Source organism: Quercus robur, chromosome 4 (assembly GCF_932294415.1).
Source record: "Quercus robur chromosome 4, dhQueRobu3.1, whole genome shotgun sequence".
Taxonomy (NCBI): domain Eukaryota; kingdom Viridiplantae; phylum Streptophyta; class Magnoliopsida; order Fagales; family Fagaceae; genus Quercus; species Quercus robur.
Window position 1 is genome coordinate 12647497 of NC_065537.1, and position 27646 is coordinate 12675142.

Sequence of the window (27646 nt, forward strand, 5' to 3'; positions counted from 1 at the left end):
TATTCAAGCTAAGTGTCTCTTAGGAATAATTATTTATGTGTAATAGTATATTATATTTTATTTGTCTCTTTGATATAATTAAAAATATCTCAAACTAACAAACAAAAAAAACTTATCAATGCTTAGATACTGAAGTATATGGATGTGAAATATAAAGCAAATTTTGCTATATGTAAAGTTCAGTAACGAATATTTGTCGAAACCCCATGTTTAGTAGGTGGAGCGAGACAAAGAGCACCGCAAAGCAGGCCACACATGCCCTTGCTGCGTACCAAACGTCGCTGGCTACACTACGGGCAAAGCAAGTATTCGGTTAATTTACGTCCTCAATTTAAGGTTTTTATTTTTTTTTCCCTCAATTGCATGACCACGTTTTTATTTTTATTTTTGTTTGAATTCTTGGATTGTTGTAGGAATGAGTTGATTTAAGAATATTGGTTCCTTTCTAGGTTGGTTATGCTTTTATTGAAGCCTTCTGGTTTATTTTGGATCTATACTTGGTATTCATGCTTCATTAGATTAATTTGAATCATGGTGCTGATTGTCATCAAGTTTTGTATTGGTGAATGCTGCCTTTGAATTCTACTCCTACGCCCTAAATAACCTATTAACAATAGAAAAAAAAAGGGGAAGGAATTGACTAAAGTTAGAGAATTGAATATGGTGATTCAAGGTTCTTATCCCCAATTAAGGAGTTTTATTGATGCAGAATACTGTTGTAGTGTTATGTTAAGAAGCTTAATACTTAAGATTAATATTAACTAGTCACTAGCCCGTGCTATGCATGGGAAAGCTATTAAATATGAGTTAGAAGATTATTTTAATCACACACACAATCTTCTCTTTTTCTTCCCCAATTTTCATACACTGCCAACTCTGTTTGAGGCTTGAACTCAATATAATTTCATTTAGTTTTGAGTTGCTTAGGATTAAATGTGTTTTGTTTCCTATGTTGGGGCTCCTTTGTTACTGTTAATGTGTATTTCTAAGTTCTAACAGTTACATTGTTGTATTTCTTATATATCTCTCTAACTTTATCCATAACATGTACCACAAACTATAGGATACATGAGAAAGAAAGACCAAACAAACACGTAATTAACCATGGCAGAAGTTGGGAAGGCATTTACGACAGAATGTGACTTGTGAATCATCTAAGAAAACCTAAGACTTTACAAACGTAGTCCTAGTACAATACTAACTACATTAATATTTGTTACCAACTACTAATTAATTATTATAGTTTGTCAATGAGTATTTCAACACTAACTACAGTAGCAACACTTGATTGATGCAGCCATAATGCAACAGTAATCAAGTTCTCTGCAATTTAGAACATGAAAATCATGAGTGGAATACACTGTGAAGGTCAAAATTAAAAGCCTAAAAGTATATTAAAAACAATTAGTTAGTGGTAATTTGAACTCTCGTAGAATAATCTACTATTAATTTCATGAAATTGATTCCTGGAAGACATTTTCTAAACCTAAAAATAAGTTTATCAAAAAAAAAAAAAAAAACCAATTTTGAAATTAGAAGGAAAAGTTTCATGTACCTAGCATATGTTCATGTTGTCTTTCCCACATTGGCTCCTGCGTTTGCACATCCTTGAACTCACTCTAACTTGAAACCCCTAAGCATTCCCAACCAAAAAGAATCTACAGTCTTTTTACAAAATATGTAGTAAAATTGTTAACAAAATTGGAGTAAAAACACCAATCCAAAAGAAGGTTCAAGTTTTGTACTCCTTTTGGCAATAAAATACATAATTACATGGTTAGATTCAGTATAAGAGATGTTGTCACGCCAAATTTCATACCAAAAGCTCATTCTTGCATCATGTTTCAACTCATTCAAAGTTTAGTGCTAACTTAAATTCTTTAACTAATAACTTCCTTTCTAAAATGACTAATAATAATTTTTGAGCCAGTTACTCTCTGTTAGAAGTAGAAGCAAACAACATTTTACTATGTTGTTGCCAGCTTAAAGATGTTAACTTCAAGTGATTTTCCATATTGAATATGTTCACTTTAAACTGATAACTCCAACCTAGGAATGTAATGCCGAAATCTCAATTATATTAAAGAGTAAATAAAATTGCAGAAAAACTCCATTATTTTTTTGAATGGGCCAATAGTCAAGAAGTTTTAGCCCCTAGCTGAAATTCTTAGGTTACTCTAGAACCCAAATTCATCAATGGCTTGTTATTGGATACAATTACAGAAATAACAAAAAAATTCTACAAAATCCTACTTATACCTTCTCTTGGATAGCTATTTGATTCGTAGAAAAACAACTAAAGTAACTCTGTACGAACACCAAGACAACTATAAAAACTATCAGCAACTATCTAATCTAATCCTATGTGGCAAGCTCTACAAACTTCGCTTGTTTTTGGATTCTTTGTGTCTATCCAGACATATTTTCACTTAGTGGAGATTATTATTTATTATTTAAAAAGCCCATGGGCATATCCTCACCCTAAACAAATTCCTGCTCTTTTACTATAGATTAGTGTACCCTACATTGCTTCAATTTTATTTGTTTGCTTCAAATTGGTTATTTGACTTGTATTTTGTTTCATATAAATTTGCTATTGATTTTTCAAAGTTCGATAAGTTAATGTGTATTGATGAAAGAAATGCATGTCACGACCACAATAGTTGATAAGTTAATCGTGTTTTTCACTTTTTCCTTAATTTCCTAAAAAGTGGTTTAGGGTTCAACTCACAATATAAGTCATGTTTTGTTGAATGAGATGCGTCAAGATATAGTATTCATTTAAACCAATAGAAAATAGGTGATGCAGTGGTGTGAACTGGAGCTAAAATCAAAAGAAAAGAGAAGCTATAACTAATATTACAATTTGTCATACATAGAAGCACCTATATGGAGTAGGCGTGATATATACAAAGAACTCCTAACTCCTAACATAACAAGCTTTCCAACCATTGCTTTAGGCTTCCAAGATGATCAACTTTTTATTAAAAACAATGTGTTAATTTTCATCCATAAAATGGTATAAGTTGTAGCTCAAATGGCAATTCCCCCTCCCCTAAGAATGGCGTGGAGGGTGTGGTCATGGGATTAAGACCTACTAAGTGTGTATGCAACTTAAGAAGGTTATACCCAGTGCACAAAGTTTCCACTTTTGTGGTGTATGCAACTTAACAAACAAAAAAATAATTAAATAATTTATTTTGGAGATTTCCCCAAAATTAAAGTATCTAATGGTGTCACTTAGCATTGAAAGTTATGCATATGAACATGGGGCTGAAAATGGAATGTGGATCTTGGTCAACCTAGATCTTTTACTATTGTCTGCAAATCAATGCTAGTCATTATTTTAATTGCTTGTTGACTTCATTTTGTTAATATTTTGAACACAATGTTGCTGTTATTTTACTTTCTACCCAATAATCCCTGAAGATTTTGTGTATGAATAGAAGCAATAAATTCCATGCTTTCCATATTACATATCATAAACATAATCTTAGATTAGTATGATGTCTCACTATCACAAACATAATTCACTTATGCAGATTTTATGGGAACTGTATACGCATATGCTGGGCTCCCTGCCTGCGTATTGCACCACCGGGCAACATATTTGGAGGGCCGAGGTGCCATTGATATACTTTTGGATAGTGGAAGGGCATCATCCCGAGCGGGTCTTCCATCAGTTTGGGATGAAGCAACCAATTCCACTTGTCGTGGATACGTCGACCAACCTTCATAGGATATCCCTCTAGGGTAAATGGGACAGGGACTGGGTGGCCGAACATGTTGCCCATATTCATCAATGGGCCAACCAAGGGCAACTTGTTCGCGCTGCTCCTCTCCTGGACGGTGATCTGACGTACCTCGTTGAGTACATGACATGGTACGATCACACCACAAGGCGATACATAACACCAGAGTTTACGTACTGGGAAGTCATGGTGAGGCAACAATTCCTTCCTTTTTGTTGAAACCATTGTTCAATTAAATATCTTCAACAGGTTTATCATGCATGCAAAACTCCACAATAATTATTGTCGTTACATCTCTTTGAGTTTATCTTTCATTATATTTTAAAGTAAAAAAATACTATGATTTAAGTTCTTCATAAATAAGTGAATTTGTCTTCATCCAATTTGTTTGCGTGAAGAATGGTTAATTGGCAATGACAAGAAAGACCACACCTTTGTTCATACAATTACATTCAAATTTTAAAAAGGGTGGGTTGGGTTTTATTCTTTTTTTTTTAATTATTATTATTTTTTTGTTTTTGGTTGGCTTGTAATTTCAAATGGATTGTGCAACTCTTTTTATTAGTGATAATTAGACATTTCATGATAGTTCACAGCCACACTAGATAGCCTTACCTCTAGGACTGAAAGCAAATTAGATATTTCATGATAGATATTACCTCTAGGACTGGGAATTTCCAACACATATCTTTCTTCAAAGTCAAAGCCCAAAAGGCTAGGAATAGCAACTTCTAGTTTTTCAGCCCACAAAATAAAAGGAAAAAGAAAAAGGGACCTAACAGATGTTTTGTCATAGAAAATTATATCTAGAAAGCAAACATGAAAATTGCTGAAGTTGTCAAGGCAACTCCGGATTCTGTTGCTGCAAACTTGGGGTGTGAAACATTGTAGTATTTGTGATTAAATAAAAGGAGGAACCTTGATTGATCAATGTAATCACTCAAACATCTATGTTGATGAGTAGAAGATCGAGACCTTTTGTGAATGAATAAAGATTAAAAAATTGATATCTATGAATGGGAGGGAATAACAATCCCCATGCTTGAAAGTCATATTCAAGGTATCTGAGTTTGTTTTCATCTGGAACCAGAACACTAGCTACAAGAAAAGAGTCTATTAGTGAGGGTAAAATGCCCTCGCAAAAATTCAAATATCACCGCAAAAGGTTATTAGCGAGGGCATATGGCCCTCGAAGGCCGTCGTATTTGCTTTTGTTGTTAAAAGAGATTTTGCGACCATACCTTCGCAAATAGATAATTTACGAGGGCAATCCACCATCATTATTGAATAAATTTGCCCTCACAAATATATTACCAAACGACGAGAAAAGTCGATGATTTATTTTTAGCAAGAGGAAGCAGTCGTCGTTAACAACTATTTGTGAGGACTTTCATACCCTCACAATTAATTATTTACGAATTCCAAATTGACGACATACTTTTTAGAGACAAATAGTGTCGTCGCTAAAATTTATATGTGAGGGCTTTTGACCCCTCACAATTAGTTAGAAATAATAGTGACGACGTTAAGCTGTCACTTAAAACGTTTTTGCAAGGGGGTAAGTGGCATCGCTATTCTATAAATTGCGAGGGACTTTGTCGTCACTATAAAGTTATTGGTGACCAAATTTTTATATCAATGATAATATTTTAAATATTTTATTATTTATTTATTTTTAGTTTATTTTATATCATTTTTGTTAAACTATCCTGTTACAATAGTACAATGATTACTAAAAATTGATCCATTGAAACATAAAAATTCTTATAAGTTCAAACTTTAAAATATAGAATATACAAAGAAATCCTAAAATTAAACCATAACATAAAAATATTGTTTTAAACAACTAGAATTATGAAAAGATCTATATTAGTTTTCCTCTAGGTCACCCTCCAAGTTGCTTTCGACCTCCATGTTATTGTTTCAGTTGTCCTCTTCTTCTCTGCTAGTACCATCCTTCTTAAAAAAAAAAAAAATTAAAAATGAGTTAAAATGAAACAATTAAAGTGAATTTGTATTAGTATCGATGCTTCAATAAATAAGTACACATATTATTATATCAAATATAATTATATAATATATCATAAACGACAGTAATAACTTTTTTTTTAAATTTAACAATAATAATAACTTAATTTGATTACTTAAACCACTATCAAAATTAAATATAAATTAAAATAATATAACAATTGTGAAGAATGTAAACCACAAATAATGGTTAGAGAGAGTGCAAGAGAGATAGAGAGAATTTATGACATGTATTTCATTCTGTCAAATGAGAAGCACGATTAGAATTTTCAAGATATAAAATCATTTGTACATGCACAAGTTTTATGAAAACTAGTCGCTAACCCGTGCGATGCACGGGAAAATTTTGAATGTATTGTTTTACTAATTTCTTCTCAATGCAGTTATTGAAATAAAGTTGCAGTATTGTCACAGTGATCAAACATATTCTTTTCTATTTCAACACTTTTGTTGTATCCAAATAGAGAATAATACTAAAAAATAATTAAACCATTCCAAAGCCTATAATTCTCAAAATTAAAAGAGAGTCCTAAATTTCGTTTAATTCCATTAACTGCTTAAGTCAATAAGCACATTGGTATGAATAAAGAAATGAATGGCATCCATGTTTATTTAATTATCAACCATATATCTGTTATAGCAATTAAGGTGATTTATAAATTTCAATTGTAACACCTTTTTTTTTTTTTTTGAGATACCAAATAGAATGACTTTTTTTCAGAAGTAAAAAACCATGTACAAAGGTAAAGGCCTAGGCACACAGCCCAGGCTAGTTTGTTAGCCATACAAATTATGAAGAAAAAACATACAAGGCTTCCCTCTGAACCAACAAAACAACGAAGACCCTTATGCACCATAATCATGTTTGCTTGAGTAGCCCAGAGCATCTGATATGTCACCAGCAATGCTAGAGCTACATCCAAAATGACTTTAGGTTGTGTCTGAACATTCTCAAAGTATGCTTTGTTTCTTGCATTCCAAATTGCCCAAGTCGTTGTTGCCCACAGTTCTAGCTCCTTTGACAGTTCAGCTCCTTTGTTTTGTAACACCTAATTTACTGTAATTAGTAAAAAATCTTAACTCAAGAAGATTCAATAGAAAGTAGGAACACATTGATATCAATTTAGTTATTAAAAAAAAAGTCTCATATGATGGCAATTATAAAACAACATTCTTCTCAATGAGTTTATAATCAAACATATCTATCATAGAAGCAAGCATATATGATGTCTTGGAAATAAAATTGATAGCCTTCTTCATGGACATACAAGGCCCTATATTTTTGGGTTTACATGTTGCCAAAAAAATAAACATTCTTAAGGTATATTACAAAGACAAATCATTATGATCTTTTGCAATTCAGAATCACTTGGAAATGTTTTTTTTTTTTTTTTTTTTACATTAAATTTAAAAATCATAAAATTATACAACAACAACAACAGGACGGACAAAGTGTAATTATACAACCACAATTGAATTGAAGCATAGTCAAATTAGCATGTTGTGTCTCAAGAGTCAAGATATCACATAATCATTTGGTATCTAAGAATTGTATAAATATTGGACTAATAGATGCATTTGTATCAATCTTTGTCAAAAAAATATAAAGTATCTGGAATATGCAGTAGAAAAATGTAGTTATAATACATTTAAAATCACCAACAATTATCATTTGAATAATAGTACTGACTTTATAGCTTTTATTTATTTATATCATGTAATATATGCATAGATGTCTAAAAATATGGTAGGAGAGTAAATCAAAAACTAAAATATGATGATGAAGCTCGTTTGACAATCCCAACTCTTTTTTACAAATCAAATAGAAGCAGCAAAATAAAAGGAAGCAAATTGCGTGATGCTGATCTTGCCTTCTTTATCCATCTTTGGGTGTTTAGAACTTTTCTCTACACCTACACATCAATCATTATGATTAACCTATCACTGATTGTAATTGTTCAAAAATCTAACAGCCCAAGAGGATTTAACCATATGCCAAAAGAGTAACTTCGGTTCCACCTACAGGTAGCTTTACTTTATTTAACCCAATTGTAGTGTTTTTTTTAATATCCTAGAACTTTTTAAGAACACCGGCTAATCCAATAAGTTTTTCATATAATTTTAACCCAGCATGAGATCAATACTCTAACAATGCTTGCAAATCAAGAGGCACAAAACCAAAGTCTTTTGAGTTTAATTTATAGAACCAAAATCAGCAAAATTAAATCTTAGTACAAACCATGACAGAGCAAAAAATAACAAAAGTAAATCTCAACACACAGTCCATTACATAACCAAAAAACTTAAATTAAACACGCATAATGACCCCTTTCAAAGTGCAATTTACATTTCACAATTACAATTTAAAAAAATTTAAGAAATTCTTACCCTAAAATTAGGTACTATGTAATTAGAGATGATCATTAAAAAATAAAGCTTCATATGTTACACAACTATAAGCTACTACAAATGTATGTGATTGCAACTAATGAATTTTGACAATTGCCTCAAGTAGAAGTGAAATCGTAAAAAGATGCTAATACTAAATGCAATAAGAGAGCAATTAACTAACAACACAAATATACATCAAAATGGATCTCACATCAAACATTCATTTTTAAATTGCTACACTTGCCATTTACACAGTATTTATTAAAAAAATACTTAAACCTTGAACTAATACCCTATCCGAACCGGATAGAAAATTACTTTCAGAATAACCTCTGATTGAACCCCTTTTTAATGCCTGCCTCCCATGAATTCCCTCCCAAAGACTGGAGTTGATCAACGGATACTGCTCCACCCTTAGCCATTGGACCTATTCCTATCTATTTTAGCCATTCAAATATTTTAGTTAACTGAAAACAAAGAAACTATATTTGTAAAGAACCTGTGATTGGCTGCAAGTATCTTTGGAGGGAGATTTCTACATAGTAGAAGATGAACAGTTTACTGCGAGGCGACACCATTTCAATCTCTTCTACCAAAAAACAATAATCCTAAACAAAACAAAATCCAACCCAAATACCCAAAACAAAATCAATTCTAACCCAAAGACCTTTGTTCAAACAAAATCTAACCCATATTCAGTTTTTATTACCAATTTTTTTTTTTTTTTAATTTATCAATAGCAGTTTAGGCAGTTTGATCTTGGTGAGCGACTGGCTTGCCAGTGGATGATGATCTAACACTCCTATGATTCCTCTTTTGTCTGTTTCTTTGTAGTTACCTACACTCATTTACCTATTTTGTGACTAAATGATTTGGTTTCTTTTTATTTCTATACGGTGAAATAGTGCCTTTCATTGAGTCATAAAGTTTAGCGTTGGGCAAACAAAACAAAAACAGAAAATCCTTGAGCAAATATTCGAAATCCCATAATTTCACTTCATCTCTACAGAGAAATTGAATGATTTAAATCTATTAACAAAAATATTTAATAAAAATAGATCATAATTATTTGCATTAAGTGAATAAAAATTATATTATAACATAAAAAATAAAATTTACAAAATGGAAACATAAGAATAGAGTATTTTAGAAGACTACCTTTTATGATCTACTCTCCATATCTTTGCAAAATTGAACCACTAAGTCAGAGTCCTGCAGCGGGACAAAAATAAAATATAAAACCATCTAGATTTGAAAATTTATGAACTACTTATTCAGATATACGTAAGACATTTGGACTTTATAGATCATTAGCTTTATATAAGGACATTATCTTCCTTTCATATATAAAATCAAAATACATGAACACACCAAGCAATAAGTTTTAATGGGTTTAAACTTTAAATAATGAAAAACCATAAACAAACCTTTTTTTTTCTCATTCATCTCCCAAAGCATTGCCGCCAAACGATGCAAACTTCCTCTTTCAAGGTTTGTAAGCCACTAAGAGCTTATCTACTGATTTAAATCCTACTTTGCCAATTGGATTTAAGAATGCTGATTGTGGCATCTAAGAGTGTGTAGGAAATGGAATCCCTAGAGCCGAAGGATGAATTCTGTTGCCTTGTGAGTGATTTCTGAGAAACCTGAAAGCACAATAACTCATTAGAACAAAATAAATAAATAACTAAATATCATAGATAAAAAAGAAAAAAAAAAGGTTGAAGTCATATGGACTTACCCCTCCATGTGCAAGAGTAATGGCCATGGAGACATATAACTTTTCATTAAGCAATACCTATCATGGTTTGCAGCAAATTTAAGCAATTTCATTCAAAATGAAGCAAGAACCATCCAAAATTACAATGAAAGAAGTCCATAACTTAGAGACAAACAGCAGTACAAAAATGAGAAACCCCAGTGAATGGGCAGAGATGAACAAAATAAAAATAAAAAGGTAGAGGAAAGTATCAAACCTTGGTGGTGGCGTTGATAAACATTAGCGATTGAAGGAGCAAACGACGGCATGCGACAAAGAAAAAATGAGCAGCAAGCAATCTGATTTATATGAATTTCAAGTAATATAATTTATTCAGCAATCTAACAACTCTGATTAGCTAAGTTTGATTATACTTTTAGCAATATATAAAAGTATATCTTATCATTCGGCAATTTTGTAAATTATCAAATAAATTTAAATTGATTGAGAATGGTTTAGAATAATATTATACCGTGATGTTATAATTGATAAGATGTTTATGGTTATTGTAAATCAAATAGAAGAATCCCAGGAAACCAAAAATCCAGTAAAAATTGCATAACCAAAAAAGGGAAAAAGAAAATCCAAACCAATGTAAAATGAAGATGAGAAAAACACTATATATCAACTAAAACAAACCCAGAATTAAAACCAAATAGAAGAATCCCAAGAAACCAAAAATCCAATAAAAATTGCATACAAAAAAAAAGGGAAAAAGAAAATCTAATAACAAAAATTTCATGATTCTTCTTTGCCACAGATTTGACAACAAAGGAAGAAGAAAACGTGGAAATCTTCAAAGAAAAAAAAACAAAAAACAAAAAAAAAACTTAAATCCAGAGCAACCCACAGCCACAAATCAACAAAATTCTATGAAAACAAAAACAAAAAAACTTAAATCCAGAGCAACCCACAGCCACAAACTAACAAAATTCCATAAACAATTGAAGCGGATAGAGAGAGAGCAATATATAGAAATTAAGGAGAGTAAAAAACATGTTCTAATTACCTCAAAATAATTTGTTGACATAGAATATGATAGGTTGGATTGAGCGACGATAGAGAGGCAAAGAGAAATTGATGCAATGGCGGTGATCCATGGTGGCAGTGGTGGCTAGAATTAAAACCAAATAGAAGAATCCCAAGAAACCAGAAAATCCAATAAAAATTGCATACAAAAACAAAAGGGAAAAAAGAAAATCTAATAACAAAAATTTCATGATTCTTCTTTGCCACAAATTTGACAACAAAGGAAGAAGAAGAAAACGTGGAAATCTTCAAAGAAAAGAAAAAACAAAAAATAACTTAAATCCAGAGCAACCCACAACCACAAACCAACAAAATTCTATGAAAACAAAAAAAAAAAAAAAAAAAAAAAAAAAAAAAAAAAAAAAACTTAAAATCCAGAGCAACCCACAACCACAAACCAACAAAATTCTATGAAAAAAAAAAAAAAAAAAAAAAAACTTAAAATCCAGAGCAACCCACAGCCACAAACTAACAAAATTCCATAAACAATTGAAGCGGATAGAGAGAGAGCAATATATAGAAATTAAGGAGAGTAAAAAACAAGTTTTAATTACTGATGATGCCGAAAATATCACCAATAGGTCACACAGCACTCACGACTCAAAGCGAACCTGCACAACAAAATAATCGAGAAAAACCTTAGAGAGCACCGGTGTGGTGCCGGCCAAATACTCTCCGAAGGTCAAGTTAGAACTATTCTCACAACTCTAGAGTGCTAGAGAGGGTCAATTATGCGTACCTTGATTCGCGAGGGTATTAGGGCTTTTATAGTAGTAGAGAGTCGGCTTTTCCTTCTTGGTGTAGAAGTCTTTTCCATATGGGACTCTACTTCAAGTCCTTCCGAGCGTGGTGAGCAAGGTTATCCTTATAGAGGAGATCTATTTCCCACGTGCGTGTCTTCTAGAATCACCCTTGTGCTCGGATTTCCATATTGGGATTCTAGGGCGTTTCTAGGCATTGAGCGATAGAGATCTCAGATCATGGGCCCTTACTGTGTCTTTCAACGATGGGCCTTCAATGAGCGTTGGATCACCTCTACACCGGCCCAACAGTTCCTATCCGTCAGGCCCATTACCATAGGCCCGTCAGGATCATATTTTATCCTCTTTAGTTGCCCCCTTTACCCCAGGGGCCCGTCAGCTTTAGGACAAAGGAACCATGGGGTGACGACCCTAAGGAAAGGCCGTGATGGATATATATATTTTTTATGACAGAATGAGACCAATAAGACAAAAAGGAGGTTTTAAGGTTACAGTTACGCTCAGTTGACAAGTTCATGCAAGCTAGAATGACGGTGCAAACGAGGAGACCGTCGACCATACCAACTACAGACAGGCTGTACGAAAGTCATTAATGATGATGACACGTGTCGTAATTTGATTGGGTTTTATCTCGGATCGAAGCAACGCTTCGACTTCCGTGCATCTCCCTTATAAATAAGGGAGTCTTCCCTCTCATTTCTCCAATTTCAGCAAAAGTTAACCTGTCAGAGCTTACCCGTCACACCTGTCAGAGCATACCCGTCACGTTTTGTCAGGGGCTGAACCGTTTAGTTGCTTCAACCGTCAGTGCTATACTTCCTCGTTTTGTTCATAAAATTGGTAAGTGCTCTTCTCAAAGCCAATCTTGTTTTAATTTTCCTTACAATCCACACCCGTTATGGACATATAGACCCGTCAGAGTCTTAGGCTCTTGTCGTTTCGTGTAGGAAATGTCTAGTGCGTCCAGTAATCAGTCGGTTGTTCGTGACGGGCTGGATTACGAGGAGGTATATCCGTCCGGTCATAGAAAACAAGATAGTCCTGGTGATGATAGGAGTCTGTCCTCCTCCTCGTTCTCAACATATGAGGATACGGAGGTGGTTGAACAAGACGAGGGCTTTAATGACGGTGAGGAACAGATTGTTAGATCCGTTGTTGGTGCTGATGGGCTCAGGGAGTTCGTCATGCTACCAGAGTGGACGGTGAATTACTTCTCGTCTGTCATCAAAGAAAAGCACTTTAAGACATTTAGGAGAAACTATCAAATTCCAGACAATATTTCCATCCGTCTACCCTATAAATCAGAGAGATGTTATTATGAAGGGGTAAAGGGTGTCGGGATATATGAGCAAATGTTGAAGGACGGACTCAGGTTCCCATTGAGTTCCCATCACCGTGAGCTCCTCCGATATTTGGGATTATCCGTGAACCAGATTTCCCCTAATGCTTGGAAGGTCTTCATAGCGATGGAGATTTTGTACGACGCAATGTCCGACGGCGCCAAGAGGCTGACAGTTAGGGAGTTCCTTCATTGCTACCGTCCGGACGAAATTGATAGGTCTAGGGGAATATATAGCTTCGTCCCCAGGAGTCCGCTATTGAAAGTCATCTATGATACGCCGGACTCAAATAGGGATTGGAAGAGCCGTTACTTCTTCCTAGAGGGTGACGGTTGGATGTGTCGTCCAGGGGACACGGATTACATGCCCGTCAACACTACTTGGGGCATATTACACCCGTCTAGTATGGACCGTCCTCAAAATTTTAACTTAATTTCATTATGTATGTTTAAAACAATCTAACCGTCCTTTCTTCTTTGCAGTTAGACGATGCCCCCAAGTCGATATTAAGGAGTTCGCCTTCCTTGAGAAAATCTTCTCAAAGACCCAACCGGAAGAAAGGACTTGGGCGAAGTTAGTGACACTTAAGACCATTCATTGGCATTGTGACGGACCAGAACCGACAGCAGCAGCCGTCAAGTACGAGGAACAGATTAAGAGGCGTAAGTTCGTCACCCTATTCTTGATAAGTTACTCGTCTTATCCTGATAACTAATATCCCCGTCCATGTTTCAGAAATGGACGACGCCAAGAGGAGAGCTTTGATTAGATCCAAAGTTGCAAAGAAGGCCGGCGATGTTGCTCCCTCTGTGACGGGCCCAAGCAATCTGTCCGCCAAGAGGAAAACTCAGAACAAAGTGGATCGTTAGGCCAAGAAGGCCAAAGTGTCCTTGGAACCCGTCGTGGGACTTCTGGCAGAGCCTCCGAAGACGGCAACTCCAATCAAGCACGGGGTCGGCAAGGGCCTCATGAAGGGATCGTCGAAGGATCAAGAGAAGCCGCCCGTCCTTCTTCGTGAGGATTCTAAGCACGCCTTAGAACAGATTTCCTCCATCATATCGGCGGAGGATTATGAAGACCTAGGCAACCATTCGACGGAGGCCATGGGTGAGACGGGCCTTTTTGCAATTACACAGGTAAGACGGCCCGTCTACTTTACAAATGCAAATTACATCTTTTTTGCCCACAGTTTGTTTCATAACCATCATTGTTATTATTTTTCAGGCAATGCTCATGATGAAGGGGTTGATGGGACGGTGCCTCAACCATGAGACGGCCTTGGATCGTGTACGGGCGAAAGCGGAGCAGACGGAGGAAGAACTACTTCAGTTGCGAAATTGGAATCCCAAGATGGAGAGAAAGCTTGAACTTTCCGAGAAGGCAAGGAAAAACCTTGAACAGGTGACGGAAGAGGCAAAGAAGACTCTGGAGGGCAAGGACAAGGAGATAGAAGATCTGAAAAATGAAGTCTGTCAGGCTAAGGACGTTGCGGTTCGTGAATACCGTGATTCCGACGCCCTGATTACTGAGCTAGGTGATTCCTTCCATCAAGGTTTCATGGATGCCATCCGTCAGGTCAAGCAAGCTTATCCGGATTTGGACGTTTTAAAGTTCAAAGTTGAAGACCCAGCTCAGACATCCGTCATACATGCCGCTTCAGGGGATATAGATGACCTCTTTGCTGATGACGATTCCCTTGGTGACGGGGAGTCAGCACCAGCAAAAGTTGCACAAGCTCAGCCTGATACAGAAACGGTTCCTCAGTCCGTCATTAATGAGGACAAAGTTCAGTAGCTAGTTTTTCTTTTCTATGTACTTGGGGAACAATTTCTATCCGTTGCTGATGATATGTAAACATTGCCTTTTAAGGGCCTATTTTTTGTCAAATGCATCTGTTCACTCCATTTTATATGTCGAATGTTTAAAATATTTTATTTTATTTTATTTTTTTTTTTTTTGCGCTTGAATTCTGTCATTGTGGGACCTATTTACACCCGTCCAATTATTTGTTACTATTAGGTCCGGCATGTATAGGTATTTTCTGTCCTAAGAATTTATTCTTTGGAAACCCTTCCATCCGTCCACTTTGGACTAGACTCGTCATCCTCGTAGGATGATCCGTCCATTTTACGGACTTATTTTGGATTCGTCTATTCTGGAATTCCAATCGTCATCCTCGTGGGATGGTCCGTCCATTTTGTGGACATGTTTTATATCCGTCCATTTTGGACTTAAAGTTGTCATCCTCGTAGGATGATCCGTCCAGCTTGTGGACTTATTTTGGAGTCGTCCATTTCGGACTTTAAATCGTCATCCTCGTGGAATGATCCGTCCATCTTGTGGACTTATTTTGTATCCGTCCACTTTGGACTTTAAATCGTCATCCTCGTGGGATGATCCGTCCATCTTGTGGACTTATTTTGTATCCGTCCACTTTGGACTTTAAATCGTCATCTTCGTGGAATGATCCGTCCATCTTGTGGACTTATTTTGTATCTGTCCACTTTGGACTTTAAATCGTCATCCTCGTGGGATGATCCGTCCATCTTGTGGACTTATTTTGTATCCGTCCACTTTGGACTTTAAATCGTCATCCTCGTGGGATGATCCGTCCATCTTGTGCACTTATAATAATAATAATAATAACAAATCCATGTAGAAAATCAAAATTGTATCTGATCATTATTCTTAATAGAAATGCGTAAGGGAAAAGTGCCTGCCCCCTTGGGCTTAAAAGGGCACGACTAGATTGTAGCAAAAAATAGTTGAAGAAAAACTAATAATTAAAAAACTTAAGATAAACTAGTTGTTGTTCGCCTTGTTACTGTTACTGGTAGTACTTTCTCAAGTGCTCGGCATTCCATGGATGCAGCAGCTTCTTTCCGTCTGTCGTCTCCAGGTGGTAGGTTCCTTTCCTTTTCCATGACGTAACTTGGTATGGTCCTTCCCAATTGGGGCTGAGCTTTCCCTGTGTAGGGTCTCTAGTTGCACCCATGACCTTCCTAAGTACGAGGTCTCCTACTTAGAAGTCTCTGTGTCAGACCCGAGAGTTGTACTGTCTGGCCATGCGATCCTTATATCTAGCGAGCCTTTGCTCCGCTGCCGACCTAACCTCGTCTATCAGATCCAGCTGTAGCCACATTGTTTCGTCATTCCTGCTCTCGTCATGGTTGTGAACCCTGTAGCTTGTGAGCCCAACTTCCGCCGGGATGACCACCTCGCTCTCGTACGTTAGTCGGAATGGCGTGTCTCCTGTTGGTGTCCTCACCGTTGTCCTGTATGCCCATAGTATGCTTGGTAATTCTTCAGGCCATATGCTCTTTGCCCCCTCGAGCCGAGTCTTGATAATTTTAAGCAGGGATCGGTTCGTGACTTCAACCTGGCCATTAGCCTGAGGATGGGCGGGTGAGGAGTAGTGGTTTTTTATTCCTAGCTGTGAGCAGAAATCCCAGAAGTAGCCGTTGTCGAACTGCCTCCCGTTATCTGAGACAAGGACTCTAGGAATACCAAACCTGCATATGATGCACCTCCAGACAAAACTTCTAATGTTCTTCTCCGTAATGGTGGCCAAAGCTTCCGCTTCTACCCATTTTGTAAAGTAGTCAATACCCACTACTAAGAACTTCAGCTGTCGTACCGCCGTTGGGAAAGGTCCCATTATGTCTAGTCCCCACTGAGCGAACGACCATGGAGCCGTCATCGGGGTCAGCTCCTCGGCTGGCTGTCCAATAATATTGCTGAATCTCTGGCATTTGTCGCAGCTTTTAACGTAAGACTCGGCATCCTTCTGCATGGTTGGCCAGTAATACCCAGCTCGTACCAGTTTGTGCACCAACAACCTCGATCCAGAATGGTTCCCGCATATCCCTTCGTGTACTTCCCTCATTACGTAGTCTGCCTCTTCGGCACCCAGGCATCTTAGATATGGACGGGAGAAACCTCTCTTGTACAAGATGTCTTTTTTCAAGACGAACCTTGCCGCCTGGACCTTTAGTTTTCTTGCTGCCTCTTTCTCGTCTGGCAGCAACCCGTCCTTCAAGTATGAAATTATCTGTGTGGTCCAGTTACTTTCGGAGCATATCTCCTACATGTTGCCGGGGTCTATTAGTGGAGAAAGTTGAACAAAAGAAAGTACATTACCCAGTGTTATCATATGTTCTGCTGAAGCGGTTTTGGCTAGCCGGTCGGCGAGCTCATTTTCTCCCCTAGGAATTTGGATGACCTTGGCTTCTAGGTCGTCGATTCTCGCCTTTACTTGATCAAGATATCTCTTCATCCTTTCCCCCTTGCATTCATAATCTCTGTTTACTTGATTGGTCACAACCTGAGAGTCACAGTAAATGACTACGCTCTCGGCTCTTGCGGCTTTGGCTAGGTCGAGGCCTGCTACCATTGCTTCGTATTCCACTTCATTGTTGGTGGTGGGGAAGTCAAGACGGACCATACATTCAATCCTGTCTCCTTCAGGTGACAGCAACACGATGCCGGCTCCCCCGGCTCACCTATTAGATGATCCGTCAGTATATACGCTCCACTGAGGGGACTCTTCTGCCCCCTTGTCTTCATCACGAGTAAATTCTGCTATGAAGTCGACTACGACCTGTCCTTTAATGGCTGTACGTGGGTGGTACTTGATATTAAATTCGTTTAATTCTATCGCCCACAGCGTCAGTCGACCTGCAGCTTCAGGATTGCTCAATGCCCTTCGCAAGGGCTTGTCAGTCATTACGTTCACGGTATGGGCTTGAAAGTAGGGCTTGAGCTTGCAAGCCACCGTGACTAATGCAAAAGCGAGTTTCTCCATAAGTAGGTATCTTTCTTCGGCACCGCGGAGCGCCCGGCTAGCGTAGTATACGGGCTTCTGTACCCTGTCCTCTTCTCTGATTAAGGCCGCGTTGACTGGGACAGGGGAGACAGCCAAGTAGAGGAAGAGTTCTTCACCTGGTTGCGAGGGGCTCAGTAGAGGTGGTGAAGATAGATAGGCTTTTAACTCCTCGAATGCTCGCTGACACTCGTCCGTCCACTCGAATGACTTCTTTAACGTTCGAAAGAAAGGCAAACACTTGTCCGTGGCTCTCGACACGAATCTATTTAATGCCGCTACCTTGCCGTTAAGGCTTTGTACTTCCTTCACATTTCTCGGGGGGGCCATCTCTATTATGGCTCGGATTTTGTCCGGGTTAGCCTCAATCCCCCTTTGAGATACCATGAACCCTAGGAATTTTTCTGCTGTTACGCCGAATGCGCACTTTCCCGGATTGAGCTTCATGTTATAGGTTCGAAGCGTGCCGAATGTTTCCCTAAGATCTTCCAGGTGGTCTTCCTCCTTCCGGCTCTTCACTAGCATGTCATCGACGTAGACCTGGACATTCCTCTCGATTTGCTGCGCGAACATCTTGTTCATCAGCCTTTGGTATGTCGCTCCCGCATTTTTTAGGTCGAATGGCATTACTTTGTAGCAGAAGAGGCCTTGACTGGTCACGAACGAAGTCTTCTTCTGATCAGCCTCGTGCATGCGGATCTGGTTATAAACCGAGAAAGCGTCCATGAAGCTTAGTAACTGGTGTTGAGTCGTCGAGTCTACTAGGACGTCGACCCTTGGAAGGGGATAGCTATCTTTGGGACACGCTTTGTTAAGATCGGTGAAGTCTACGCACATCTGCCACTTACCGTTCGCTTTTTTAACCATTACTACGTTCGCCAGCCAATCGGGATAGTAGACTTCCCTAATGAAGCTTGCCTCTTGTAGCTTGCGGACTTCTTCCGCTATTGCTTGGTCTCGTTCCGGGGCGAACATTCTCTTCTTCTGTCGGACGGGTGGAAAGGAGGGCAATACATTCAATTTATGTACCATGACCGAGGGATCGATTCCTGGCATGTCGTCATGACTCCAGGCGAACACATCTTGATTGCTCCTCAAGAAAGTTATGAGCTCTTGACGGATTGCGGGTTTGGCGAGCGTTCCGATCCTGGTTGTTCAGTCCGGATTGGAGCTGTCGAGAGTTATCTCCTCTAGCTTCTCTGTTGGTTCTGCCACCGTTCGGTGCTCTTCTATGTTCAAGGCCTGGATTTGGTCTTCCATCTCCATCATAGCCACATAGCATTCCCGTGCAGCCATTTGACTTCCGCGCAGCTCTCCTACTCCATAATCCGTAGGAAATTTTATCATCAGGTGGTAAGTTGATGTCATCGCCTTCCACGAGTTGAGCGTGGGTCAACCGAGGATAGCATTGTAAGCGAACGAGCAATCGACTACCAGGAAGGTTACGTCCCTGGTGATTTGCTGGGGGTAATCGCCTACCGTTACTGATAACGTGACCGCACCCAAAGGGAATACCCGACTCCCTCCGAAACCAACGAGCGGGGCCTTCGTCGGCATTAATCGCTCTTTGTCAATCCTCATTTGCTGGAACGCCGGATAGTATAAGATATCGGCTGAGCTGCCGTTGTCGACCAACACCCGGTGCATGTTGTAGTCTCCTACCCGTATGCTGACGACGAGGGCATCGTCGTGTGGATGGTGTAGGCGTCGTGCATCTTCTTCTGAGAACCCGATAATGGGGCCTTCTCTCCTTGCTATCTTCGACACGGTGCCCGTCAACTGGACGCTCTGTACCATCCGAAGGTACGTTTTGTGAGCCTTTTTTGAAGACCCGGCTGTAACTGTTCCTCCGATTATCATCCTTATGTCCCCTATAGGGGGTCTTGGTCACTCGTTCTCTCGCCGGGGGTGTTGTTCTTGTGGGGGTGGATCTGTTCTCTCCTTGCTGACGAACTTCTGCAGCTTTCCTTGTCGGATAAGAGCTTCAATTTGCTGCTTCAAGTCGTAGCAATCGGCTGTGTCGTGACCATGGTCACGGTGGAAGCGGCAATATTTGTCCCTAGATCGTTTGTTGGGGTCACCCTTCAGCTTTCCTGGAAACGTCAGGGCCCCTTCGTCCTTAATCTGCATTAGGACTTGGTCTATCGAGGTGGTTAACGGGGTGAAACTTGTGAACCTTCCCCCCATGGGTTTAGGGCGTCTCTCCTCCCTTCGATCTCCTATCCTGCCTTTCTTTCGCCCCTGGTCCTGTTGGGAGTCTTCTTGCCTGTCTCTTTTCTTGGGCCTCTTTTCTCGGGCCAACAACGCGTCTTCAGCGTTCATATATTTGGTAGCCCTGTAAAGCACCTCTGACATGGTCTTTGGGTCGTTTTTGTATAGGGAGAACAAAAACTTACCCCCTTTCAGCCCATTCGTGAATGCTGCTACTAGTATCTTGTCGTCGGCTTCGTCGATCGAGAGCGCCTCTTTATTGAAGCGTGATATGTAGGCCCTTAACGTCTCCTCCTCTCGCTGCTTGATATTCATTAAACAAGCTGTGGACTTCTTATACCGATGTCCTCCGATGAAGTGCGTAGTAAATTGAGCGCTTAGCTCCTTGAAGGTGCTGATGGAGTTGGGTGCTAGCCGGCTGAACCAAATCCTTGCTACGCCCTTTAGGGTTGTAGGAAAAGCCCTGCACATAATCGCGTCTGCCACTCCCTGAAGGTGCATCAGGGTCTTGAAGGTCTCTAGGTGATCTAGAGGGTCCTTGACCCCGTCATAACTATCCATATTTGGCATGCGGAACTTACTTGGCAGGGGGAAGGAGTTGACGGTTGTCGTAAATGGCGAGTCAGTCAGGTTGACAAGGTCGTCAAGATCACTGGACACTCGTCCCTTGAGAGCGTTCATCATCACTTCCATCTGTTCCTTCATCGCCTGCATCTCCGCGATGATGGGTGGCGGAGCCGTATCTGCAAGAGAAGGAATGCTCGTGTCCCGTCGTTCTGGTCTGCTTGGGGCGTTGCTAGCCTGTGGTCCTTCGTGATTCCTCCTTTCGGCACTGGTCCCTTCTTGATCTGCTCCTTGGTTATTGGGAGCCGCATTTTTCTGGTTCAGCTGCTCTTCTAGATCGTGGTTTTGTTTGGTGAGGCGCTCCACGGCTGTGGCGAGCGTCCTTACCTGTCTCTCAAGAGCAGTCGTAGGGGCTTCTTCTTCTTGAACGTCGTTAGTGGTCGCCATTGAGCGAGTGAGTACCATGTAACTCTTTTGTCTAGGAAGCGATAATGTGCTACGGTTCCCACAGACGGCGCCAACTGATGATGCCGAAAATATCACCAATAGGTCACACAGCACTCACGACTCAAAGCGAACCTGCACAACAAAATAATCGAGAAAAACCTTAGAGAGCACCGGTGTGGTGTCGGCCAAATACTCTCCGAAGGTCAAGTTAGAACTATTCTCACAACTCTAGAGTGCTAGAGAGGGTCAATTATGCGTACCTTGATTCACGAGGGTATTAGGGCTTTTATAATAGTAGAGAGTCGGCTTTTCCTTCTTGGTGTAGAAGTCTTTTCCATATGGGACTCTACTTCAAGTCCTTCCGAGCGTGGTGAGCAAGGTTTTCCTTATAGAGGAGATCTATTTCCAGCGTACGTGTCTTCAAGAATCACCCTTGTGCTCGGATTTCCATATTGGGATTCTAGGGCGTTTCTAGGCATTGAGCAATAGAGATCTCAGATCATGGGCCCTTACTGTGTCTTTCAGCGATGGGCCTTCAATGAGCGTTGGATCACCTCTACACCGGCCCAACAGTTCCTATCCGTCATGCCCATTACCATAGGCTCGTCAGGATCATATTTTATCCTCTTCAATTACCTCAAAATAATTTGCTGACATAGAATATGATAGGTTGGATTGAGCGACGATAGAGAGGCAAAGAGAAATCGATGCAGTGGCGGTGATCCATGGTGGCAGCAACGGCGGGAGGATATGGGTTTTGGGGTGCCAGCATATATTAGAAAACAGAAAGGTTTGGGGTTTAGCACTTTGACTTTGACGTGAAGGTTGAATAGGGAGTTGTATAGTTGTATTAGGGTTCTAAATTGATAATAAAACGTTAAAAAGAATTTTTAAAAAAATAAAAAGAAAGAAAGAAAGGTGACGTGAAGGCTGGGGGAGTTGTATATTTGGGGTTCTAAATTGATAAACTATAATATAATAAAATGTTAAAAAGAATTTAAAAAAAAAAATGACGTGGAAAATTGTGGAGCTAGCAAAGGCTTCAGTTTTATATATATATAGATGATAGTACTCTTTAATCTAAGATGCATTGAATCATTTACCTATTAGGTTAGCTTCCTCACTTGTTTGCAATAACCGCTATTTTATCTATGGTTTTCTTTAATAATTATTCACTAATTATGCAATACCTCCCTCCCCCAAAAACTTCTCTTAAGTGCAATTTGTCCTAAGAATGGATCATTCAAACTAGTGCTTGTATTGGACAAATGAACTTCCACTTATTTTTTAGCTTCTTTTCATCTAATATTCATAAATTTGACCAAATTCTCACAAAAAGTTCAATCTCAGTCACTATACACATCTTTATTAAATTAATATAGACCAACCCAAACCACAATTAGATGATTTTTTTTATTTTTTTATTTTTTTTTTGCAAAAATATAGTGTTAACCCCCCAAAAAAAAAAAAGTTAGCATATAGATATAGCTCTGTCATATTCATGTCCATCACCATCCTAAAGCCATTAACTAATTAGCATCCACAAATCTCTTAATTTATTTATTTTTGACTCTCTGGGTAATTTTTACAAGCACTTGGCATGCATACTCTGCCTCTATGGAAACAATAAAAAAGACATTAGCAAAAGACAAGGGCAAGTCCAAGTTGACTACTAAGATGAAACATAGAACCAAAAGTAGTATGGTATTATATTAAAGAGTAACAAACAAAGAGGGGTTGATAAGGTTACCTAGATGAAGAAAGATTATTGAGTTCGGCAATGGCAACCTTGTGGGTTCTTAGTTCTTTGATGAGCCCCACTTCGATGCTATACAAGCCTATTATCTATATATATATATATATATATAAAACCGAAGCCTTGCTGGCACCACAATTTTCCACGTCAGCACAATATTTAAAAAATAAAAAATAAAAAATAAATAAAAATTATAACTCTTCAAAACCTTAGCAACCTTACCCCTCTCTCAAGTTAAGAAATATAAAGCCACGGTTTCTGCAAACTCTCTCTTTCTCCAAACGTAGAAAGCCCTAAAGCATTCAAGATCTACAAAACCCTAGCAATCTTACCCCTCTCTCAAGTTAAGAAATATAAAGCCATGGTTTCTGCAAACTCTCTCTCTCCAGACGTAGGAAGCCCTAAAGCATTCAAGATCTACAATGCACGGTATAGATTTTAGCTTATAAAGTTCAGCTTTTGTAGGGTTAGTTTTGTTTATATATTAATTAATACATAGTACTTTGTTCACCATTGAATACTCATATAATCAATTTCCAATTCAGTGTTCAAGAATTAAACCAAAATTCTAACTGCGCTATCATAAAATATTATTATTAGTATGAATTTTATGGAGTTGCGGTGTTCAAGAATTAAACCAAAATTCTTTTAAATTATCTATAATATTTTGTCCTCTGAAAATTTTATCTCTTTGATTTTAGTATATTGTGTTTCTTAAGCTATAGAGAGATTTTCTTTGGTTTCTGCAAACTCTCTTTTTCTCCAGATGTAGGAAGCCCTAAACGCACGGTATAGCATTCAAGATCTACAACTCACGGTATAGATTTTAACTTATAAAGTTTAGCTTTTGTAAGGTTAGTTTGTTTATATATTTAGTCCTTATGTTTAGGTTTAGGTTTAGGTTTTAAGAGATTTATATATTACTACTATGTGGCTGAATTTCCCGTGACATCAGTTTTATGTTTTTTTTTTTTTTTTTTTTTTTTTAATTTGTTTTATGTAAGGTTAGTTTGTTTACATCAGTTCTTTATCTCAAAGATAAGGCTTTTATTTCTACCGCAAGAACTATTTAGGTATGTATCCCTTGCAAGCACACATGAACTTAAATTGTCTTTTAATATATGCATGCTTTATTATTTTCTAATAGTTTTCCCGTGCATCGCACGGGTTAGCGACTAGTTATACTAATATATAAAATTAGTAGAACAATAGAGTGCCGATCAAAGGTAACATAGGCCTGTCCATGGGTTTAGTAAGAAAAGGAAACTGAGCATAATAAAAAATAACTTACAAAATTTACAACATATTCTGCATCTATAGTTTCAAATACCGAACCAATTTTAGAGAGCTGTAAGCAAACTCTACCTCATTGAATTCAACACTCCCACACAACTTATCATCCAATTTGTACCTCAAGTTGTGATCATATAGAATTGAAACTGTCTTAAAATCACCTTGGTTCTTCAAAGGCGCCATAAGAGAGAGCCTTCAATCATAGTCCACATCAACTCCTCTTTGCTTCAAGAATTCTTTGGCCTCTGCAATGTCCTGTGCAAAAAGAATTTACAATGGTTATGCAAACCGGGACTTCCTAGAATAGATTTAACCCAATACAAGTGCCATTCCACCTAATATATTGCACAAATATAATAGGAGAAAATTAAGGGTAGAGTGACAGAGAACACAGAACAAAAGAAAAGAGCTTCTGCCCAGGGGTGAAAATACTGAGTTGTGCACACTGGATAATGATAAGAATCCAGTCAGTTCCAAATTCTATTTTTCAAATATTACAATTATAAGAGCATTATTATGGACCAAGAAACTAAGATTACACAAAATAGTTAAATCCATCACCAAATACACGTAGCATTGGAGATATATTACTGAACAGCACATTTTTCAAATCTTGATCTGGACAAACATTAGGATTAAACTCAAAACACTCTGGAAACACTTTGATTAGTTTTCAAACTAGAAATCCTAACCATCACTTTGTTGCCTTATCCTCTGACCAAAAATCCTAACAATGCTAGAGATCCACAATTTAAGTAATGTAAAATCCTAAGCTTGACACACTTATGTTCCACAACATAGTCATCCAACACGCTTTAGAGTCACTTATAAGTCAGTAAGTAAACCAATTAAGTATCAGGGAAAAATAACAAAACAAAAACCAGGGCAATTGAGCTGGTTCACTGCAAGGAGAAAAAAGAAACTCAACTTTGATAGCCTCGTTCAAATTGACTAAGAGAGCTTCTTTTTTTCCACTTGAAAATGGGTAAGGAGGGGCAATTGCCCCCTTTACCCCTCCAAAAAGGCTTATCCTTCCCCAAAAAAGAAGAATCCTCTTCCCCCCAATATCAACTCTTTTTTTTCCTCAATTATTTCCACAATTTTGTAATAGCTCTTTTAGGATTTTTACAATAAACATAGATTTTGAATAATTGGAAACATCAGCCAATACAAAAAGAGAAAATGCTAAATACTATTTAAATGGAAAAAAATGATTTTCTTGATGAGGATTGTAACTTACAGTGAGTGTGGGTTTGAGAGAAGATCTAATGAAGAAGATCAGATCGGTGGCAGTGGGTGGTGGTTGAGGTGAGAGAGAGTAGATCTATGGCGGCGGCGGCGGCAGCTACAGCGAGGGCGATGGTGGTGGTGGCGGCTAGGGCTAGGTAGGTGGTGGTGGCTAGGGCTAGGAAGGTGGTTAGGGGCGGTGGAGATGTGAGAGAGAGAGCTCGACGATGGTGAGAGAGAGCTCCGCATGGTGAAAACGAAAATGGGTTAGGAAAAAAAAAATCCCTATATTTTCACTTTTTCTTTTGTCCCTATATTTTATTTTTACTACTTTTAATCCCTAAACCAATTAACGCAGTACATTTAAGTCCTTGAAGCACCTTCCCATCGCCAAACTAACGGGAAAGTTGATGTGGCTGACCGAGCAATAAAATAATGATTTTTTTTTTTAACATTGATCAATAAAATAATAGGGAAATACCAAAAATGCGCGCATGATTTCTCCAACTCCATTTGGCAGAGCTACTTCCTTGAATAAGATACCAAAAATGCTTGGGAGAGATACACATGCAATTTCTTTTAGTAAATAGCAAGATCTTTCTCTAAAGATCTGTTTATTTCAGTGGAACATATTTTCCAGTATTCCATACTACAGAAAACAAACATCAATGGAAAACTAACCATTTAAACTACGAAAACCACCCCATTTGAGCGGTATAAGTTTTCCAGAACATTACAGAGCTCATAAACCAACCACTCTCAACACTCTCACTCTCACCTGCACACCACAGACCACACACCAACCAGCAGTAACGCCACTCTCTGAAACTCTCTCTCTCTCTCTTCTCGGCTTGGTCCTTGAAGGTAGAGTCGTTAACCCCACCATCACCATGTCACCCAACATGAAGTTCATCATCACTGACCTCATCACCAGTATTTTCGTAAAATACTAGGACTCCTTGCCAATTTGTTTCACAAGGGCCATTTTGTCGTCATTGAAGGCTTCATCAAGCACTTCATGGAGGAGATCAGGAAGGAGGTCTCAATAAAAAGTGAATCAAAAGCAAGCAATCACTTGGAATTACAAGAAATGTTAATGATTTTCCATGCACGCAAAATCGCAAAAAATGCTTTCTAGCTCATTTTCAAGATCACAACTAAAACACAGGAAGACAAGTTAGTTTTCCTAAAAACATTTTCTAGAAAATGAATCATTTTTAGGAAAATGTTTTCTGCTGAGACAAATAGAACGTTAAGTCTTTAAGGATATCTAATTGGAATTTGAAAAGAAATGAGAAACCTTAAACATAGGAACTGCACAATGATGCATCTGGCCCTAAAAAGGCATTCCATAATTGTAACAGAAACAAGCAGTACCCAATTCTGTTGAATATCTTTAGTCATTAGCGATTGTATACATTTAAGACAATTAAGCAAACAATAGCACTAAAGAGTTCCCAGAGTAATATAGAAGATTATAATGCAGAAGCAATTTGCAATGACAAACCATTTGTTTTACTTACTCTTGATGAAAGGCCACGAGTTCAGTAAAGTATGAGAATCTTCAATATTAGCTTGCAAAACATTCCATTGAGATTCTATAACATCCACCTAAAATAGAAACATGAAACTTTTAAAAGGGATAGAGAACTCATAAATGATCAATGAGCATAGAGAAATCACAAACTTCATGATTTGGTTTAAAGAAGAGAGAAAAGCATACAGTTACTAGATAAGAATGGGCACTTTCTCCAGATTATTCAAACAGCACTAACTGATATGAAAAGTATAAACATCTGAAGTAACTTGATCAGTTACCCATTCAACCAACTTATGCAGCATATTGATATAGAAAATAATTCAGAAATAAATTATATTCAACTATTCCTTAGTTGTAATTATAACCATTTCTCTTGTTTCTTATTGTTAGAAATACTGAATGATTGTATTGTATTTCTTTAATAAAAGAATATACATCACTGCCTTTATATAGGAGGCATATGTGTGCAGTACAAGTAGAGTGATATACAAGTAACCTAATTGGGCCTAAAGCCCATAACATAATACATGTTAACAGCCCCCCTCAAACTCAAGGTGGATGTGAGACCAACTTGAGGTTGTCAACCAAATCACGAGTGCGTCCCTTAGGAAGTGACTTGGTGAAGATATCTGCAAGTTGATCTTTGGAGGAGACGGAGAAAAGCTTAAGAGCACCATGGACAAGATGATAACGGATAAAATGACAATCAATCTCGATGTGTTTAGT

General features: G+C 38.1%; 1 long non-coding RNA gene across 1 annotated transcript; it reads right to left on the reverse strand.

The window, feature by feature from the left end:
• Positions 1 to 5481: 5481 nt before the first annotated feature.
• LOC126720598 (uncharacterized) lies at positions 5482 to 25363 on the reverse strand. Its single transcript, XR_007653526.1, has 4 exons — positions 25082 to 25363; positions 24152 to 24408; positions 22855 to 22942; positions 5482 to 5708 (listed from the first exon to the last, which is right to left on the reverse strand). It is a non-coding gene; the product is annotated as an uncharacterized LOC126720598 (long non-coding RNA).
• Between the last annotated feature and the right edge of the window lie 2283 nt (positions 25364 to 27646).